Consider the following 19,984-nt stretch of genomic DNA (forward strand, 5'->3'; position numbering starts at 1 on the left):
ACAATGTACAGAGAAAAATAAGAAAAGCAAGCCAATAGTGAGACCCAGGGTGCAGGGGCAACATTGAGAGGGGGTAGGAGAGAGGGTAGAAAAGACAGAGAGGGAGCAGGTAAAGAGAGGGAGGAAGAAAGTCCCAGAAAGTCATTAGAGCAAAGTTTCAGGAAGAAAATCAGTGGGTGCAGAGTGTCAGATCTGATAGGAGGTTCATGATATTAGAGCTCTGCTTAAAAGCCATGCTCCTATTATGTGTATGTTGCCTTGGGTCAGGCAATGTGTGAAAAGAGAACAGCTACGATTGATATTGCTTTATTTGGTATTTCCCCCAAAGTCAGCTTCCTATGCAGTGGGATAACTAACATTTTGAGCCAAGTGCTGTGAGCATATTTTCATTAGAGCCAAGACTTTAAAAACCAAACCGAACCATTTGCAAGTGGTCATTTGGGTGCAAAGATTTTGTAACTCTGCCTTCGTAACACTCTATAAAACAACTCAGTCAGCCCTGGTAGTCTAGTGGTTAAGATACTCTCACCTCCATGGCCCAGATTCGTTTCCAGTTGGGGAACCACGCCACCCGTCTGTCGGTTGTCATGCTGTGGTGGCTGCGTGTTGCCGTGATGCTGAAAGCTATGCCGCTGGTATTTCAAATACCAGCAGGGTCATCCGCAGTAGACAGGTTTCAGCCAAGCTTCCAGACTAAGATAGACTAGGAAGAAGGACCTGGCCACTCACTTCCGAAAAAATCGGCCATGAAAACCCTATGAACAGCAACAGGGCATTGTCTGATATAGTGCCAGAAGGTAAGAGGATGGTGCAAAAAGACCAGGCAGGGTCCCACTCTGCCGTACACAGGGTCGCTAGAGCTGGAATTCACTCGAGGGCATTAACAAAAATAAAACAACTCATTCTAATGACAATGTAAGCTAAAAAGGCAATAAATACTTTAAAAGCAAAAAGTTCTTCATTAAAGAAAAAAATTCTTGTGACAGCACAAACTGAAACGAAGAGAAAGGTGCTAAAAACTAGGCAAAGGCAAACAGATGCCAACTTTTTAAGTAGGTATTCATGTCAAGCAGATGAGAAGAAGCTGCCTACGTGAGGGTAGTGGTCTCTCCTTTGAAAATTTTCCTACTAAAATCTGGGATGAGTTGACCCATATTAAAATCTGAGTGGATCCAGATTTGTCATTTCATCACTCAGGCAGGTGTCAGGTCTCTTAAGCAGTATGTTCATATATCCATCCCAGTTTGCCCTGTTGTCCTGGTGTAATTATCAATAATACCTTGTTTCATTTTCAAACTTGTCCCAGAATGGATGCTAAATTATATGTTCACTCTACTGCTAGGTCTCTTATACACTCGGTAGAAAGTAATAGAGGAATTGGAGGGCTCTGACGTTCAGATGGACTGGAATTTGAATCCAGATTCCATCATTTTCAAGCTTAGTTTTGGCAAGATTTGCTCTTGGGCGAGGTTTAACCTCTCTAGGCCTCAGTTTCCTCAAATGATAAAGAAGAATAGTTATAGAACCTACTGAATAGGGTTACCAGAATGAGGGGATGTCCATAAAGGGTTGAGCACTTTGCCTGGAACTTACAGAAACACTTGATAAATGCTACCAGTTGTTATTATCATTATTATTATTGTCATCCCCCGTCTAGAGCCCTTCCACAGACTGGGGTTTATTTGAAGCTATGTTTCTTTAGTTGATGACCTCCTCAAGTTCCAAGGGGAGCCACTTTCCCAGTGCCAAGACTCCACTGCAGATGAAATTTCCCTTGGTGTCAGGTGCAGTAAGGAATGCCCTTAATAATCTTTCATCCAGGTGGGTTTATCCCAACATCGAGCTCACTATAGGCTCCATGGTAATCAGCAGTAGCTCCTGGACCCAATCTGAAGTGAAGACAGAAATAGAAGTAATAATTATAAACACACTCAACAAACTACATAACTACCATTCTGAGTTCACACCATATAAATTGATAAAGCATTCCCTTGTCTCTACAGGTATTGTTACACGTATAACGATATGAATCTTGGGAGAATAAAGTCTTTTTCGTACAGTTCTGAAATTATGTCCTGTAACCCGAAATACAAGTCTTCTATTTCTTCTCCTGCTGCCATTCTAGTGGACCAATGTAGCTGCAAACCTCTAGAAACCGAACCAAATTACTCTGTGGATTTCTACACTGCCTCGGAAGTCAGAAAACATGCATAATATTCTTTTGCTTTATAAGGATTCCGTTATCAGTTTAGGCCGCTAGTCTGTGTCTTGAAAATTGTATGACACACCTAATGCAATAATGCTAACACTACTTTTGCCTTTTTAAGCCTTTTTCTGCGAAAGGTCTTATTACCATCCTCTTTGGTTGATGAAAGAATTAGATCATTAGTCATGCTTAATGAAAGTATGTGTTGCCTCAGCATCACCAGTTACCGGCATCTGATTTTAAGAACTGGAGGTTTGCCTGATATCCTTATGCATCATTGAGTTCAAGGTATTTTTAAGCCTTTTACGTTTGCGATTTAGATTTCTCTTATATCTCATCTGCACAGATGATGTCAGCGTTTGTGGACATTAGTGATTGCCCATGAGAAAGGGAGTGAGTCAAACTAGGGATGTTCCCTTTCTGTAAGTGCTAATCCTGTTCCTGTTTGGTTTCAGCTGGGGCTGGGGTGTGGCAACGCACGAGTCCACAGGGTGCTGGTCACACCCATCAGAGGCTTGCAAGTCCTCCAGCAGATGTAGATTTCCATTGTGCTTCCAAGAAGTCTCAGCTACTGCACTCTGTCCTCCCTTCTCCAGGCTCAAGGGATCTTCTGGACAAGAAGCAGATCACAGCAAGCAGCAAAAATCCGTCTGAAATTTCAGATTCTGGATGTATTTGCCAAACAATGTATTATTCTCTGTTTAAGAGACTACGGCAACTCACTGCTCTAAATAATACATTTCATCTTCTGATTGCCCGAGACTTGCATCATTTTCCCAAAATATTTACAAGCGGTGCAGGGACGTGATGAAGAACCCATTCTTTCACCAAGAGGGACCTGAGGATGAATTTGAAGCTTGCCACTGATGAATTGGATGACTTCACATATATAATCCTGAACTTCCTCATCTTTATAATTGTTTTCATAATAGGAGCCACTATAAAAGACTGCAAGGAAGATGACAGGAGATAAGACAAGCATTTAGTTAAGTGTCTGGCACACGAGTATTCAATAAATGCTGGCCATTACAGTATATTAACCTATCATTTAAGTGAAGTATGTTTTTTGGGGTTTTTTTTGTTTGTTTTCTTTTTGAGGAGGATTGGCCCTGAGCTCACATCTGTTGCCAATCCTCCTCTTTTTGCTGAGGAAGATTGGCCCTGGGCTAACATCCCTGCCCATCTTCCTCTACTTTATATGGGACGCCTGCCACAGCATGGCTTGACAAGTGGTGCCTATGTCCGTGCCCAGGATCAGAACCCGCTAACCCCGAGCCCCCAAAGTGGAACGCGCGAACTTAGCCACTACACCACCTGTCCGGCCGCTTAAGTGAAGTGTTTTGACTCTCGTAACAATAGGTTGCAGCCTGGGCTGAGACTCCACATCCTGATATACTGTTCTTCCACATCACATCAGGCCAGCCTCGGTCGAGAATACAGTACAGACCCTCTTCAGGCCTCTGTCTTCAGAAATATCATTGCTCTGAAGATAGCAAGTAGAGAAAGAGCTGATGACAAGTTACTGAGCTGGAAATAAAGGGGTAGAAAGAATGCATTTATGAACGCATGAGTTTTCAAAAACCTCTCAGCGCATCTATGGGACTTTATTTGGAACCAGTGCCATCTGTTTGCCGGATGTCTCTGACAGAAATGTGTCCATGAATTTGGACCCTTCTTTTTTTTCCCTCTCAGCTGTGCAGTGTAGCCAGATGTTCTTGTGTTTCAGAAGCAACCACGTCCATCAAGCTCTTTGCGGGACGGGATCATTCATGCTTGTGTAACTTCATTTCTCCAGCAGCGGGACTAGTGGGCTTGTTTATCCACTTTCTTTTCCTGATTTTTTTCTCATGTTGCTTCAAATTAAATTAAAAGCCAGTACTGTCACTAATTAACCAAAGGTGGCACGTTTGTAAACCTGGATTTGCCAGGTTGCCAGTTGAGAAAAATCCCTCTGCGCTCTTTGCCAAAACCGTGTTTACCGGGCACCATTGGTGTCTTGGCAATGCTGCTTGGGTTTTGTCAGAACATAATGTAGCCGTGTACAAGCTGTCCTTCGGAGATGTTAGCTGACTTGCGTTTTCCCAGACTTAAATATGCTGTGAACTAATTAACACCAGCGTGAGAGTAAACACTCAAATATCGCTACCTTGCAAATAACAGCACACAAATTTCTGTGCATGGGTTTCTGTCTCCTAAAAGGAGAATGATGATGGTTGTTATCACAGGAAGAGAAAATATTGGGCAAGTAAAGCATTGGCATCTGCTCACAGGCAGTCTCTCGTCCCAGTTTCTAACAAGCTTGCAAACCCCAGGGTAGAGCCATATTATCGGAAATGAGTGTTAAAAATATGGCAGATTTGGGCCATAGAAGAGGTAACCGTGTATTTGGGGGCAAGAGTGCCATAAAGAAGGTTCAGTTGAGGAGGCAACTTGGATTCATGCTGGAAAGAAATATTTTTTCCCTTTTTTTCCCCCTTCTATCTGCATAAAAGCTCCACTGGCGGCAGGACCACTGAAATCCAGGATCTCCCTACCTAAGATGACTTTATTGCTTATGGACACCCTGAGGGTGACACCCTTTGGGCTGTGGAGTAAAAGAGGTGTCTGCTTCCTCTAACCCTTCATCTGAAGTGACCCTGACAGTGGGAATCTGAGATTCCAAGTGCCCAAAGGAAGTGAAGTTGAAGAGGAGAACAGAGAGCAGCTTTATGGAAATAATGCTGATTTTTATACATTCCAATGGAAATACACTTCATTTTTTTTCCTTAAAAACTTGCTTTTAGTGTAGAAACACATAGACCAAAAAGTCACCTTTACATATATATCCCATATCGGCGCTGCCCAATAGAACTTTCTGTGATAATGGAAATGTTTTCTGTGCTGCCTAATATGGTAGCCTCTAGCCACACTGTGGCCGTTAGCACTTGAGTGAGCCTAGTGAGACTGAAAAACTGAATATTTAATTTATCTTAATTTAAATGCTAGTAGTGACGTGACTGTGGCCTCTCTATTGGGCAGCAAAACAGCAGCTTTATAGCATATGAAATATGACATTGTTGTGCATTTTTGTAAACCTTTTTAATTTCTGGTATCAGAGAAGATGGCTGGTTCTCATATCTGTTTCTGCTTTCTATCTATTGTAATAGTTTGGGTTGAAGTTTATGAAGAAAATCAAGTCATTCCCAAATATATACTCAGAAGGGAAGAAATATACTCAAGATTTAATAAAATTAACAAATTTTAATGCCTCATCAAAGACATTCTTAAATGAAATTACCTTAAAAAAATGCTTGGTGCCACTGCCTGCATTCATGCTAAGGCCCCAGGAGTTTTACCCACCACTGTTTTTGTACCAATCGTATAAAAATGTCAATGCAATGAGTTAAAACAAATAACATCTAAGTATTATTTTATAAATAGTTTAGACTTTTCAGACCCCCTGAAAGGATATCAGGGACCCCTAGAATTCTACAGACCACACTTTGAGAACTGCTCTAGAAGCTCTCAGTCTTCCCCATCCTGCACACCCCTCCCCTCCACAAAGTCACACACATACCACCTTTTATCTAACAGAATAACTGAGCTCTATTCTTGGAGACATTGGAACCAGCCAATAAAAAGGATCCCATCTTCTCCCCCAAGCACTTAAGTTATATTTTCCAACAAACATAATTCCTACCTTAAAAGGCATTCTGGTGCCATTTGTAAGAATCATGACGTTCCCTGTTTACTCTCTCCCGTGCAAGCCAATCTGTAAGTTCTTGCTTCACCACAAGCTCAGCATTTTCAAACTGTCTGCTGGAAAGCTCCACCAGGAAACTCACCTGTAAATAATTATCTATTTCTCTGTCTCCTTGGTTGTCTATTTCTGCTATCAGGCTGAGAATTCCTTACAAGGAAATAGTATTTACTTGATAAATATTAACTGGATGAATGGATGCGTGAATAATGTATCAGCTTGGCCCATCCACAGCTCTCCCACACTGACCTTCTCTTCTTGTTTCATTTTTTCTTATTGGTCCTCCATTCCACACAGTCACTAAGAATAGGCGTTTCAGCCAAGCATGATCTTTGAGCATTTCCTCTTCTTCTGTCTAGTTTATGTGAAAATCATGAGATATAGCCAGTCCTCAGAGTGAATAAATACCTGGCTATGTGCCATTTGGACCTGGTAATGGTGAGTAAAATATGTCTAATTGGTATTTTTAATTGAAGAATAGAGTTGTGGCCTCTTTTAGCTCTCTGGTTCTCAATGTAAGACTTAGCTGAAATGAGCTCTATCCATATCACACGGCAACGTGAATAATATATTTTGAGTAATTGTCAGAAACTTTAAAAGGATTCTCCACAACTCGGATCTATTTAAAACTCAAGAGGGCTTCAGATGTCCTCACTGCCCTGGATTTCATCGTGCTAAAACTCACAGAGCCAAATGTCACAGACCCCACCCTTGGCCGAGGACCCATAGCCTCATGTTATGTGGGGATTCACTGTACCATCTTTTAGTTACCAAGTTTATTTCTGGACTCATTACCGACTGCCTAAATTCTTTAAGGCTCCACAGCAAAATGGTCTCCAGGGGATTGTAACACGTTCTGAATTTGAGTTGCAAAGGAGTCTGGAGACTATTACTTTCCATTGGAGCCCAGAGACTGCAGTGAAATAGTGTTACTTTCTCACATAAATGTATTTTCCTAACCATCACTAGGAAAAAACTTCCATAATATATGATCAAGGTGTGTTGAGCTATTGATATGAAAATTTGATATTCTGAAGGAAGCATGGTGGAGTGGTGTTAGAATTGGACCAGATATTGAGACCTTTCTTTTAGACTTGGTTTTGCCCCGGACTACTTGTATGAACTTGGACAAGTAATTGAAAATCTTTGTGTTTCAGTCTCTTAAACTATCACACGTGACATAAACCATAACTTTTTTTCCATCTTTGAATTCTCTGGTTTTCTAAATCCATATAATCCTCTACTGTCCTACTCTGATGGGCCTGCTCGCACACTTTGCCTTTTGCAAACATAGATTATTAAAAATTAAACTGCATTTCATTTTGCTTGGAAACTATTTACTAAAGTACATATTATGAGATGGAAATGTGAGTAATAAAGTATATATGATTTGGCTTCCATGAGTACTAAGCCAAGTGCATTATTAGAAACCTAGGACCAGAAGCACTTTATTTTCCACTTGAAGGAATAACTTGTTTTGTCAAACACCTCTGTAAAATCTAGAGTCAGCGATTTACAAACAAACATAAAGATGAAAAATATTTCTAAATTTTCCGGTTTGTCGACAGCAACAATTATTTGCAAATATAGATTCATAAATATAAAGTCATATACTTGATTAAAATTGAATGGCAGATACAAGATGTAACAGAGTGCATTATTTTCTAAGGTCTTTATTTCATCGAGTGGGACATGATGAATGCCATTCATCTTGGTTCAAGTACTCAGGCAAAGGTACTCATACACATTTGCACATCACATAGTTCTGGCACTAGAAAAACCTGCCTTCTAATAACTTTCCAATATTGCCAGATTGGTTACAGGGAGGCATTATTCATAACTGCAGCATATTAGCTTTTCTATGTTTCATTTAGAAAGATACACCACACACGTCTGCCTGTGGTTTGAGCCTTGGTGTAACCATTCCATTTGCAGTGAGGATGTGTTTCATATTAATACCTTGACACACCTGTGCCTTTCTTCATATCATCATTATGACTATGCCTTGTGATCAAACACTGTCAGTGTGAGGGTGAGTGGAGTGGCATTTATTAGTCTTAGACCACACGGTGACTTACGCTGGAGCAAGTCAGCGTGCTGAGTTTGTTTGATAAGACTGTGGATAGAAAAAAGCGCTATGATTTCAAAAATGGGACACATTCACAGGAAGTGGACTTCTGTCTAGGAAACAAGCAGATCAAAAGAATCAGCTGTTGTCTCTTAAGAGGTGGTGGAAACTGCTTTGTCAGTAAGCAAGGTTAAATTGGTGTGAGTTTTCTGCTGAGGTTGTTCATTGCATTTAAAAAATGCAATTTTTGCCATGAAAATTCTTAAGAATTAAATTTTACATTTCCTTATGAACAGACTTTTTGTGAAATGTCCTTTTACTAAATAGATAATATTTTTGTCCTTTTCATGTGACTCCAGTTTACTACTTGCTAAATTAGAGGAGTATAATTCCAGATTCAACTACAGTGAGCCATTTGACTGATCACAGTAAGTGCAACATAGCCTCATTAATATCTACCCCCATCTTTAGGGAATTGAAGTTTTCCAAAGGCATACGCTAAACTATAGTGGAGCAAGCATCCTTAAGTTAAATGACCAGTGACAACCCATTTATTTACCTCTCATCACCTTTTCAAAGAATCCTAGTTACAAGATGTCATCATTCTATTCCCTTAGGATTAGCTTAAGGGTGATTATTCTCCCTCTCCTCTCACTCCCATTTGTTTTATATTTCCTTACCTAGAAATTTCAAGATAAAATTAAAAAGTGCCCCAAATGATTTTATTTCTATTCTTTTTGGGATATTGCTTCAATGTTGCCCTGCCTTTATATTTTGATGACCAAGTATAAAGTGTGAGCAACAAGACAAGAGAAACCGGAAAGGAATCAGGAGCGATCAAATTACTACCGCAGGTGATGCATCTGAATGAACTGAAGTTTGCATAGTATTTAAATTGACTAAGGAGAGTACCGTTGGGAAATTAAGAGCAAGAACTTTTAATCTGGCAATGACCACAAATTAAAACTTTTATGTAAGAACATATACTTGCGCTTGCCTGCAGGATGACACCTATGTCTTCTCTCTCTCCCTCATCAATCCTCCCATGCGATTTTGCTTTGTTTAATTTATGTGACTGGCTTGCAAGTGTGAGCTAACCAAGAAAGGGCTGTTTCTAAGGATAGTAAATCAAAATAACATCAGAATCACTTCAAACATTGTTTTTGATATTTAAGTTCAGAAAAAGTAGTTCAAGCTACAAATCCTTTTGCTTCACACCTGCTTTCCATCTCAAGTATGTCTTCAGTGACATTGTGCAAAGCAACTAAAAGGGCAATTCCATTTCCATAGGTTACATTAACCTTGCAGAAGTCAAGAATCAAAAAAACAAAAAGAATGAAAAGAAAGAAAAAACCAAGCTTTCTTGGTTTGAGCCTAGGAACTAAATAAGCACGAGATAAAAATCACAGTGGAAGTGAGTGTCATTGAAAGAAAGTGACTTGTTTTTATCGCAAGGCTATTTTCAGTTAAGTCCACTCTAATTCTTATCTTTATTCATCCTACAGGTTATAGATAATGCATGACCATATTAAAATTCTTTTCTTGGTCTGAATCTCCCTATCTCTGGTAGACAAGCTGGGTCCTTGACAGCTTGATTGTATGTGTGTTGATTTTTAAAAGACAACAATGGGAAACCCAGATCTTGCACAGCAATTCTAGAAAGCAATAGTAATTGAATTAAATGATTTAGAGTGAGTAGTAGAAGTAAGGGAATAGGAGATCTGAATTGTTTTTAGGAAAACTTTTACTGAAGTATAATATACATACAGAAAAGTACAAGGACAAATATCGTATGATCTCACTCATAAGTAGAAGATAAAAACAACAACAAACAGACACATAGAGACGGATATTGGATTGGTGGTTACCAGAGGGGGGAGAGGAAGGAGGAGGGTGAAAGGGATGATTAGGCACATGTGTGTGGTGATGGATTGTAATTAGTATTTGGGTGGTGAGCATGATGTAATGAATGCAGAAATAGAAATATAATGATGTAAAAAAAAACGAATGCTCAAAAAAAAGTACAAAAATGTTTACTGCTCAATTTGATGAATTTGCACAAAGTGAACACACTCCCCTAACCATCAACCAAATCAAGAAATGGAACATTAATCAGCACCCAAGAAGCCGCCATGCCCTACCTATACATACAATTCCCCCTAAGGTAATTTTTCTCATGACTTCTATCACTATAGTTTTGTGTAGCCAGTATTTGAAATTGATAGAGACAGAATTATACAGTGTGTATTCTCTTATGTCTGTCTTCTTTCACTCTGTAGTATACTTGTAGAGATTCACTCATGTTGTTGCATGTGACAGTATCTTGCTTATTCTCATTGCTATATGATATCCTATTGTATATATCTACAATATATCAAATGTTCATTAATATTTAGGCTCTTATCAATAGTGCTCTGATCGACATTGTTTTGGCACATATACATAGACATTTCTGTTAACCATATACTTTGGGGTTATAAAGTATGCATATAATACACATTAGTAGATACTGCTGAAATATTTCTCTTAGTAGCTTTACCAATTCACACACCCATCAGAAATGTATGAGGCTTCCAGTTGCCCTACATCATCACTATCTCTTAGTATTGTCAGTCTTTGTTATTTTAGCCAATTCGGTGGGTGTGTAGGGGTTTCATATTTTAGTTTCAATTAGAATTTCCTTGACAACCAACAAAGGTGGACACTTTTCCTACGGCTATAGGCCATTTGGATGTGTTATTTGGGAAGTGCTTGTTAAAATCCTGAGCTCATTTTTCTACTGACATGTCCTTTCATTATTGATATGGAGTTCTGTATGTTTCTGGTATAAGTCTTCTGTTATAAGTCTTTTGGCATTCCCAACGTAATCCCCCTCTCTGTAGCTTACTTTGTCACTCTCTCAATGGTGTCTTTTAATGAACACATGTTTTAATTTTAATTTTGTCCAATTTACCAAAATTTTCCTGTGATTAGTGCTTTTTGGGTCCTGTTGAAGAAATCATTCCTCCCTATGCAAATTTCATGAGAATATTCTGTGTTACCTTCTAGAGGCCCTAGGGTTTTACTTTTTTCATTTAGATCTATAAGCCGCCTTGAATTATGAATTATATTGATTTTTCCTCTCTAATATACCTCACCCAATACAATTTATTGAAAATACAATCCTTTCCCTCACTGCATTGCAGTGACACCTTTCTTATACCTCGGGAGACTATATATTTGTGGGTCTATTTCTGGATTCTTTATTCTATTCTATTGGTCTATTTGCCCATCATTAAGCCAACAGCACAGTTTTAATTATAAAGCTTTAGAATAAGTCTTGGTATCTGGTAGTATGAGTCCTCCAACTTTGTTTTTCCTCAAGATAGCCTTTCATTTACATAAGTCTTTTTGAATAAGCGTGACAATCTGGCTTCCCACCCCCAATTGCAACAATACAACAACAACAACAACACCTTCTGGAATTTTGATAGAAATTATGGTAACTATATAGATCAGTTTGGGGAAATTTGAAACCGTGAAAATATTGAGTCTTCAATCTGTGAACATGGAATGTGCTTTTATTTATTTATAAGATGCTCTAATTTCTCTTGATAGTGTTTCTAATTTTCAGTGCACAGGTCTTACACATCTTTTCTAGATATCTCATAATTTTTGAGCTATTGTAAATTGTACATATTATTTTTAAATTTAAATTTTATAGTTGTTTCATTTGATCCTTTTTTTCATATTTTATAACTGAAAAGTTATACTTGGTCTACTATACTTTGGTCTACTAAAAATACTCTATTTTAACTTAAAGTGGAAATTGAGACCTGCTTAGAATATAAGTAGTCTCCCCTGGGGGATATGTACCAAGACCCTCAGTGGATGCCTGAAACTGCAGATAGTACTGAACTCTATATAAACTATGTTTTTTCCTACACATACATACCTATGATAAAGTCTGATTTATAAATTAGGCACAGTAAGAGATTAACAACAATAACTTCTCTTTGGCATATCTGAATTACCAACATCACTACTCTTGTGCTTGGGAGCCATTATTAAGTAAAATAAGGGTTACTTGAACACAAGCACTGTGATACCAAGACAGCCGATCTGATAACCAGATGGCTACTAAGTGACTAACTGGCGGGTAGTGTATACAGCTTGGAAATGCTGGAAAAAGGGATGATTCATGTCCTGGGAGAGCATGAAATTTCATCAATGTTACTTAGAACGGCTCACAATTTAAAACTTAAGAATTGTTTATTTCTGGAGTTGCCCATTTAATATTTTTGGACTGATGTTGACTGCGTAACTGAAACTGCAGAAAGCGAAATCACAGATAAGGGGGGACTACTGTAACTATTGTATTAACAGGAGTACCTTTGTACATATGAAAAGAGAAAGTCGTTTTGCAGCATTAATTATTATTTGCCCTATAGTGATCTTTAAAGTAATTGTGGGAGAGAAAGTGAGGGACTTTTCCTCAGTTCTGACAATCTGTCTTACCATGAGACCATGTGTGGGCATTCTCAGCAAAACTCAAAGTAAAGGGTTAAGTGGATTAAATCAGTGGCCACAATAAAGGTGCAATAAATGGGCATGTAATTACCCCACTGTGCAAAACTCCTTCAGCGTAAATGACCCAAACTACTAGTTATTTGTCTACTGCTCTATCATTATCCCATGTGCATCCACCTCTAGTAGGGACTGCCAGATTCATACATGGTTTGTGTGTTGTGAGGTGCTGTATCTCTCCTAAGTAGTTTCTGTCGGTGTGGAACTAACTTGTTAGGGGATAAGGATAGGAAATTATGGTACCCTGATTGGCAGTGACCGGAATGGGATGATAGATTGTGGGGAGTGGACAGAAATGGAGGGAAGACAAAGGCATAAAGAATAAACAGTTGTTCACTATATGGCTGATTGCCTCTGTTTTGTAGCTTGATTGTTAACTCCCACATTTAAATAATAGAAATTGTATTATTATTTTCTTCCTTGCTAATGCACATGGAAAATCCGTATAACACAATCAGTAAAATAAACTCCAGCCCAGGGAGCAATCTTCTTTAAGTCTACAAAAAGTAAATTCAAAATGTAAATAAATTTCACACACTTTTATATATACTTCTAACAATCAAAGCAAATTAATGAGTTATCCAGAACACGTGTAATTCTCATCTGATGGGGAAACTGACATGCAAGGAAATTAATATCCAATGCCTTGATAAGGAGCTGGATTCTAGGACTTTTGAATCTTGCTTTAGAATTCTTTCATTAAAACCATACTGATATTTTAATCTTATTCCTTCTAGAAATGCCTCTTGGCATCCCAAAGCATAAAAGTGGTGACCTTAGAATATTTCTGAACTGCATTAAATGTCTACTCTTCTTCTTACATTGTAAGCATTTGTCTACTTTTGCATATTTCATTGACATTTTCATAGGAACCCCCTTTGGGTTATCTTCCCAGGCCTAGCATTATGGCTTATTCTCTGTCTCAGATAGAGTGTAGAACAACGAAACAGCAACCCAACTACATAGAGGGCAGAATGTGGCCCTTTTTTGGCAATGGAGCATAATTAGTGATATAAAAAAAGTGGCTAATCAGATCCAAAGCAACTTCTAAAATGTTAAAAAGAAAAGATCGAAGCAGAATCAAAGTAAAAACAAACCCAATCGTAATTGACAAGCATGCACTGGACTCCTGAACCACAGAAAATGTTACTGAAAAGCCAACGGTTTGTTCAGGCAAACCCTAAATTTTATTTCCCCTCTCTTACTGCTTTAGTTTCTTTAGTTTTTTTTTCTGAAATCAAATTAACAATATTTATTGGCCCAGCAGCCATGAGAAGACGAGGAAGAGAGGCAATATAATAAATAGAGAAGAAATGACTGAGCCGTGAGTCTGGACATGTGATTTCTCAGTCTCTGCTCTAAACGCTAATGGCTGTGTGACCTCGCTCAAGTTTCATAACCTCTCAGACCAGCCACATACTGATCTCTAAAATGAGAGTGTTTGGCTTGATATCATCTGGCGTCCTGGCTAGCTCAAAGGTTCCTATGATCTCTTGGCCTAGTGGGGAAAAGATAGATAGAGGCTAAAAAGTATTTGATGATGACTCTAAAAGAGCTTCTGTTGGTTTGTCTCATTTGGACTTATTTTCCCATTCCCAGATGCTGGCAATGAGGTTTAAAGGCCACACGCTGAAAGGATTTGGGGAAAAATTTTTTGAATATTTATATGAACTGTTTGAGAAATTATGTGGAATATAAAAATGTTTGTGACATAGTCCATGTCACAGAGGAGCTTTCACTCTCCATGGGGAAGACATTCTGTACAAATACAGAATAATGTTGTAAAAATCCAAATAAGCCTGAAGTGCTAACATTACAAAAGTATAAACGTTGGCTGCTATAAGAATTCAGAGATACATGAGCTGCATACAGCAGCACGGAAGATGATCTTGAAGGAGAGGCTGGGAGAATGGCCATGTAGATAGACAGATGTATAGATGGTAGTGCACAATTGTGATGGGAACAAGATCATCAAGTTGTTGAATACACAGAAATGAAGGCAGCATCTCCCAGGAATAGTGAGAAGAAAGTCATCTTGGATCAGAGGAACTGTTTACAGCACCAGTGGGAGGTAGGATTGGAAGAGTCAGGGAGTGCCCCTTCTTTCTAGACGTTCAGGCTGAAGAAGATGGACTTTTCCTGATAGTTAATGGGGAGCTAGCCATGAGAAGGGATTACAGGAGACAATTTAATCTTTTAGAAAGACCAAACAAGGGCCAACTGGAAGAACTGATTAAATGAGAGAAGAGACTAGTAGCAAGAGTCAAGTTAGACATCTATTGCAATTGTCAGGTAGAGGTGAAGACCTAAAGCATTATAAATGGAAAAGTCCCATATTGAAAGTTTCTTCACTAACTCACCCTTCTTCTTTCCTCCTTTCCCTTCCTTATCTGAATAAGCCTCTGGGTAATGAGGTATTATAGTTAGAATTGTGCTTTCACTCTTCAAGCCTAAGAAATTATCCCTGCCTCCGGTGGTGGTCTTTGGTTGGATAGAATTGATTTTGCAGCTTGCCTCATGGGGGCCTCTGGGAAAATCGTTTGTTGGGGTGACCTTTTGTTTTCTCATGATTGTGGAGATATGACCCAATCCCCACCCTTAGCTCAAAAAGAAAACAAATCCTCTGCATTACTTTGTTGGCTCTCCTCACTTCTTAATCTCGGCCAACTTTTTTCCAGGGTCTTCCTCTATCTGCTCTCCTCCCACGATAATATTCTTAGATGTTTTGTTCCCTTGGAGCCGAAGACACACACTCTTTATGTAGTCAAAAAGAGTAGATCTCACCAAAGTCACTCTGGACTAGCTGTCCTTAGCCCAGTGATAATAGTTCCACTATCTAAAAGAAAAATGCAATTTTACCACAAACACTCCCATGATGATTCAGCCTTAACTCTTGCCAGAGGGAGGGCTGCGCCATTTTTTTTTTCTCTCCCCAGCACGCAGGCTGCTGTGAAGAAGCATCTGCTGTCTAATTCTTTTCTATATTAGGATAAAATGCTTTTTGGCTTGCTGATTTCAGGCCCTTAGGAAAAGAGGGAAAAAAGAGTTTCTCATAGAATCTTCATTGCACAACCAATCGATCTGTGTCCTGGGAACCCCAGGGATATATTCAGGGACTGGGCCACAAGAGCAATAGCTCAGAGCTGATGGGGTCCGAAGCTGGACGAGACGAACTCGCTCTGGGGGTACAGATGGTATCTGTTTAGCTAGAATTCTTCCACCGTGCTTGCTTTAACACCCAGATCATTTTAACTGTCTTCTTATCACATTTGGAGGGCCAGCATTCTTTCCCAAAGATTAAGCAGACATAGCTTTTGATTTTCACAGTTCAAATAAGGAATTGGAGAGCCAGCTGAAAAGAATGGGGTCTAGGAATAAAAACACTCATTCAAAGATGGATATGTTCTTGAGAATATGTCTGAAAAGCACCTGAAGGAAAGAAGTCTTGGGGCAGTATTTCCCTTTCAGTTCCTTCTGCACACCCCTAGGGCTGCTTCTGATGAAGACAAGGGCACAGTGTTCACATTAACGTTCCTCACCCAGATCTGGGGCTGGAGACCAGGGAGGTAGGGATCCTGGAGGCAGCATCAACCTGTTGAAGACTGTTGGCCTATCTATCTTATTAGAAGACTAGCTAGGAAAGCTGGGAAAAATGGATTGTATTTTGCTCTCTCCCTGTCATCCTTCAGCTTTCTGGTGTGCCAGTGACCTGGCTCACCTGGCGAGTGCTAGCAAGCTGCACCACATTCCTGGACACCATTCAGAAGAGAACAGGGAGGCCCAGGCTGTCCCCTGGGAAACAATCGCATCTGCAGGCTGTGAGCTGTTTTTGTTTGTTTTGGTTGTTGTTAATATAGTAATAATAATAACGATTGTTGTTGCTGCTATGATTTAGTCAAACTGGCCCATTTGATGTATTTCCTATCACACTTTGAATGACCGCATGGACATGGGGATATAGCTTGTTGAACATGCTTTAAACTAGCAAATCTCATATGTCTTATGACTTGCAATTATTATTTAAGGACCAGAGAGAATGCAGCCTTCTTTTTTGTTCCATAAGATGGATTTCAAAGCCAAGTGAGTCATATCACAATTGAAAGGACTAATTAAAAAAAAAAACGTCAAGGTAATGGAGGAGGAAGAGCGTTTATTAAATGATAAACATACTCTTCTTCACAAAGCCCAGACTTCCTGCTTCCAGTCATAACATACTGGTTCTCAGAGTTTTAACAACGCAGCTCTCAAAAGACTTCCCTTATGGTTGTGGGCAATTCACAGATTTCAGCTTCTAGCTCCCTGGTTAGAGTTGATGGGCCAGGGAACAATTTTTATTAGGTTTCAATGCATCTGTAGTGCTTAAATAAGAGACTGAAACAGGCACTTGTTCCGTGCTGTAGGGTGATAAGTTGCATTAATTTTTATTTTAGGCTGTCTCCAAACATGGCTTTTATAGACTAATAAAAAAGCAATTTTTATAAGTTCACAAAAAACAATGAGCACAGTCGAGCATAAATATCTTACAACCAGGGCCAGAGGAAAATTATGAACTAAAAAATCTGCTGAAAGGAGCAGAAAAAAGCACAATACCTAGATGCCGCATTCTCAAGTTAAATTAAACTGGCACCTCAATGGAAGATTCTGTAAATGTAAATTTCCACTGGTGATTCCTCCCCATTCTCATCCCACTGCAGTTGGAACTCTGGCTCCCTACCCTTCACTAATTCATGCCCACTATACTGTTTAAGATCGACCTCAAAAACTCAGCTCTTTGTGGGTAACGTCAGCTGTTAATCGGAGTCCTCCTCTGCATCCTTGGAATCTTACTTTTCAGTATTTTGTTTTATATTAATCCTTAGGTGTTTGTTTTTCTTTAACCTTGACTAAATTGAAAGCTTTTTCAAAAATAGGGAATTTTTTTTCTTTCTGTAAAGAGAATCCCACAATAGCATCTGATGTAAGACCATTGGTTAATATTTGCTAAATACTTGTTATCATTATTTTTGTGATGCAAAGGATATGACGTAGTTACATCAACTCCCAATTCTTTCCCACCATTATAATCCTAAGATTCTGATATAAGAATCTCATAAAATGGAAAGAATGTAAGTTCAAGGATTCTACCTTTCCGTTTACTGCACTTTATTAATAATGCAGACCCAGAGCAATTAAAATTATCTTGAATCCAACTAAAATTTAACCTGTCAACAATTGTTGAAGACTATTTCCAATATTTACAGGTGTTTAAGTAAAAATTTTATGGAATAGCAAAATCAAAGCATGGACCAGGGCAGCCTTAATTTCTTTAGGACATTGCCTGATTTTTTTTTCACTTCTGAGCCTAGATACACAGTTGCATTTTTTCAATTTTTCTTCCAATAATTGCAGAAAATGATCACTTAGTTGAAAAATTCACATTCCCAAAAACTTGTTCAGAGTATACTGGGAAACACTAACACCTTAATAGGAAATTTTTCAGCAAAATTATTCCACTATCATATCTCTGGAGCAATATTTTATAAATGTATGGGCAGAATCTCTCAGACAATAAAAAATATAAAGTATATACTGAACAATCCTCCTTATCAAAGCTATTTCTGGAGGTTTTTATGTAGTGGTAGCTACTACGTTGTTATACAATTATAAGGCGTATATGACATACATTATCTCAATTAACCTTTAACGTTATGTATCAAAAGACTTTTCCTAAAAGTTAAAAAAAAGATCAGTGACTCATTCACATCTTTTGTTTACTTAGTGCCAAATAAGAATATTTGGAAACTTCCAAATGATTGATGGTGATGTTAATTTTTGATTCTGCCAGTCTGGGCTCATGGGGTTACCCTTTAAATTCGGAGCATAAATCACTGCTTTTATTACTTCTGTGAATTTCATGTTTCAGCCATACGATGAGCTTGAAATGAAGATTTTCCATTGCTTCAATACTCTATGCAAAAAGGGAAAGAAGCAAGTAAGCACACATAAAGTATCCGGGAATTCTAATTTTAGTATACAACCTGTCGCCTTAGACAAAGCATCTTGACTTTCTCAGGCCATAAGCTGGTTAAACTTTCCTAAGGTAGTGCTCACTGATGAACTATTTGTTTGTTTGTTTTTAGAAAAATAAAGGCGGTACCTAGACTTGAGTTGAAAGTCCTACCTATAAGGTAATCCATCTATATGGTACCCTTTGTATTTGACATTTTCTTCACTATGTACCGCTTAGTGGAAGCACATGGGAGGTGGGGCAATTGGAGGCTATGCCATAGTTTCTGTACAGGAGGGATTTGGAGGTCAAGAGTACTTGTCTGAAAGTTGTCTTTACCCAGAAAGGACATCATTTTACTTAAGTTGCATGTTTATTTTGAGAAGATTTAGAGGGATTTCTGGAGATTATAAGGAGAATTGTGTATATTACTTAAGGTAATGCTGGCAGCTAAAACTAACAAATCCCAAAATCTCGATGGCTTAAGACAATAAAAATTTACTTTTTATTCATATAACAGCCTAATGCATATTCCTGGTTAAGTGGCTTTTCTCAGAGTACTAATTCCTGGCCCAGGCTCCTTCCACTTGGGGCTCTGGCTTCTTCAACAAAAGGCTTTTAAGGACATCAAGAAGTTTTCAGCATCAAGCTGTGAAAGGGGTTGAGGAAGGAGGGATTTCCTTTTTAATAGATCAGGCCTAGAAGTAGCATATCCCCTTGTCTGGAACTAATTAAAATGGCCACACTTACTGCAAGGGAGATTGGGAAATGTAGTCCAGCTGTGTATCCAAAAAAGATTAAGAATGGGTTTGGTGATCAGCTAGTAATCTCAGCTACAGACCTCAAATTCAGCTTCCAAGTCTTCCCTTTATAACTCTTCTGAAAGGAATATGATGCACAAACACTAGAGTCAGGCTTCCATCTTCTAAGTACCCATCTTCGAGGTATCACTGATGGCTATGAGATTCCCACAGAGCCCAGCAGCCATGAAAAGGCCCTCCTTCTGTGTCTCCTGTTGACCATGTTCTACTACACTTCCTGATTCATTGGTCCACACCTCTGTAAGGATCACCAGCTACCAGGGATGACATGTAAAAGATGGGACTCATAGTGCGCAGGAGTTATATTTCAAACCTTCAAATCTGAGTATTCTCACTGCCTTTTTCTCCTAACTTGGCATTGATTTTCTTCATGGTTGAATGAGCTTTTTAATTCTGCCAAGGTGGAAGTTCATATTTGCAACTTTTTTTTTTCATTTGAAAAGAAAATGAAAGCTAAAAAAGTCTGATTAATTCTGAAGAGCTAGAAAAGTTTAGTTTTTTCCCACCCCCATATAACACAAAAATGGATGTGCTAATTTAGCTGAAATGTTATGAAATATGTACTATTGGGTTGAAACCAAGTATGGAAATTCCATGA

At 38.7% G+C, this 19,984-nt stretch overlaps 1 long non-coding RNA gene across 2 annotated transcripts in view; it reads right to left on the minus strand.

Annotated features, from left to right (window-relative positions):
* Positions 1 to 19,984, minus strand: part of LOC147915382 (uncharacterized) — a 76,337-nt gene that overhangs the window by 40,263 nt on the left and 16,090 nt on the right. The window contains exon 3 of one of the 2 annotated variants that reach the window (XR_015553974.1): positions 530 to 1,889. This is a non-coding gene — a long non-coding RNA (uncharacterized LOC147915382). Of the gene's footprint in view, positions 1 to 529; positions 1,890 to 16,380; positions 18,527 to 19,984 lie in introns of those variants that run through there. The other variant, XR_015553975.1, reaches the window with a different exon arrangement.

This window comes from Ceratotherium simum, chromosome 13, assembly GCF_057802395.1.
Source record: "Ceratotherium simum simum isolate JZ-2026a chromosome 13, ASM5780239v1, whole genome shotgun sequence".
Lineage (NCBI taxonomy): Eukaryota > Metazoa > Chordata > Mammalia > Perissodactyla > Rhinocerotidae > Ceratotherium > Ceratotherium simum.